Source organism: Tenrec ecaudatus, chromosome 6 (genome assembly GCF_050624435.1).
Source record: "Tenrec ecaudatus isolate mTenEca1 chromosome 6, mTenEca1.hap1, whole genome shotgun sequence".
NCBI lineage: Eukaryota > Metazoa > Chordata > Mammalia > Afrosoricida > Tenrecidae > Tenrec > Tenrec ecaudatus.
In genome coordinates this window covers 108,103,779-108,106,070 of record NC_134535.1, presented here as the reverse complement: position 1 = coordinate 108,106,070, position 2,292 = coordinate 108,103,779, and the positions used below count along the sequence as shown (strand labels likewise).

Here is a 2,292-nt window from a genome sequence, read left to right as displayed (position 1 = left end):
CTGACCCCTGTGAATTTAGTTTACTTTTCCTGTAGAATCAGCAATGCATTCTCACAACTGATAAATCTTATCCCTCATATCTACATATTTGTATAGGGAGTGTCTACCACATTGCAAGAAGCACCAGCAAACTTAAACTTTTATACTTAATTTTTAAGATGTGAGTTATTAATGTTTTATTGGTGTTGTTATTTAGGAGAAAGTAAATGTTATATAACAACAGTGTTTTTGAATATTGTTACAGCAATCGCCTCAAGCATCAAATGCTATTTAACATAAAAATTACTCCTGTTATAAAAGTGACTTCTGATACTTACCTGGCAGGGGAGATACCATGATCATGAAGGTGGTTTTCTCAGGGCGAGGCTCATCCATTGCACTCCGGATGTGCTGACCCCTGCGACTTCCCCCAAATGTGGGAAACTCAACTGCATGTTTTGTGGTAGTGGGGACCTACCTTCGCGCTCTCCCCTGAAATAAATAAATAAATAAAAGTGATTTCTGTGCCATATTTTAAGATGATCAGAACACATGGGACAGAGATGTAATTTTTTTAAATGGACATATATTCATAGAAAGATAAAATCTGAAAATGCCTCACACCACATACAAAACTAATCTCTAAATGCGTAAGGTACATAAAATAATACAAGTAGAAACATTGTATGAATTCCTCAACCTGGCATGAAAGATGAGGCTTTCAAACTATGAATCTAGTCTTACCATAATTAAAAATTGATAAATTTCAATAGCCTCAATTCATTTGTGGAGCTACATAGGAAATACGTCGTTGGAGAACTCCCTCTGTCTACAGTTGAAGGATGGGAGAAAAGTGGTCACTAAACAGCTTTGGGGAGATGAGTATAGAAGATCAAAGGTATAAATCTGACGTGAACACTTAAAACTCTGTCCATAAATCCCCCCTACGATGATGTACGCTGTATCTGATCTGTGTCTTTGGTCTGTATTGCTCTGTCTTGTCCGTATTAGGATGTATCTCACAAGTGTCCTGTCACTGGGGGACAACCTCGTGAAACTGTGTTATAGGTTCTTTCCATTTTTTATATATGAAACCTAGGATTGATGAACCGATAGACATCAAATAGGATAAGGGTTTTGGTTGGAGGGGGTTCAGTGTGGAGGGGGCTGAAGAGGAGACAATGTCAAGAGGTCCATGTAGAAAAAGAATGTTTGGACACTAATTATGGTAGCAATTGTACTATTCTACTTGATGTGACTGAACTATGGAATGATATGATATATATGTTCATTTAAAAGAAAAGCATATTCCAATGAATAAAAAATACAATATTTTTGACTGACAAAAGTCACCCTAACACTAACCAGGATTAATAGACAATACGGCTGACTATTATCAAGTCCTAAACACCAGAAGTGGATACGCCAATTGCAGGGTCCAGACCCAGCAGAGATCAGACAATCTTTTCCTCAGTGTGCCACTTACTTCAAAGCAGGCCACACCCCAGAACTATCAATGGCATCAGGTCTCTGACCTGCTTTTATCCTATTGTCTTCTTATAGAAGCTTACAGATGATTGACTGTGATTACATTGTGTTAGGCCAGGTCATGGGAGGTCACAGGTGTTAAATGCCAAACAGCCGAAAATTCTAGCCCAGTCATGTTGATGACACAAAACTTCAATGATTACACACCTTATAACATGGGGGACCTGGAGGGTCTTATGCTTAGAGAATAAAGATTAATCACAAAGAGGTAAATGTTGTATGAAATCACGATTACAAAAGTCAAGAAAAGCTTTTCACACTAAAGGAAACATTATTTGATGATTAGCAGAGGTGGGAGAGGAAGGGAAGTTAAATCATTAACTACTGATAGACATATTAACTTACATGGAGGGGTCAAAAAGAAAAATCAAGATAATATCCAGTTTTTAAGGTATAGTTGTATAAATATCAATGAGATCTGTTCCTCTATATAGTAAGAAAAGCATTGATTAATTTGGTAAGGGTGATAGTTGTGGGGTGAGGGCAGAAGCCTGAATGAGAGTAGGCGGGGTTCAAAAGAGAACAGAGCAAAGGACACGGGCTCCAGTGAGCCGTCTGTGGCAAATGGGAGCCGAAAAGAAATTTCATATCTGATGGGGAATATGGACTCACAAGAAAGTCTCCTTTTAAAGACAGAATCATAATAGCATGCTGGGGGAATAGTGTGTTGAGAGTTGGGCGGTGAATGGAGATCCCCTCATAGAGGGGTTTAGGAGAGGAGATGGGTTAATTAGGGTGTGAGGTAGTACCGATGAAGAACACAGC

General features: G+C 38.6%; 1 non-coding gene across 1 annotated transcript; it reads left to right on the top strand.

Annotated features, from left to right (window-relative positions):
• The first annotated feature begins 309 nt into the window (after positions 1–309).
• Positions 310–473, top strand: LOC142451915 (U1 spliceosomal RNA). Its single transcript, XR_012785020.1, has one exon. It is a non-coding gene; the product is annotated as a U1 spliceosomal RNA (small nuclear RNA).
• Positions 474–2,292: the final 1,819 nt, after the last annotated feature.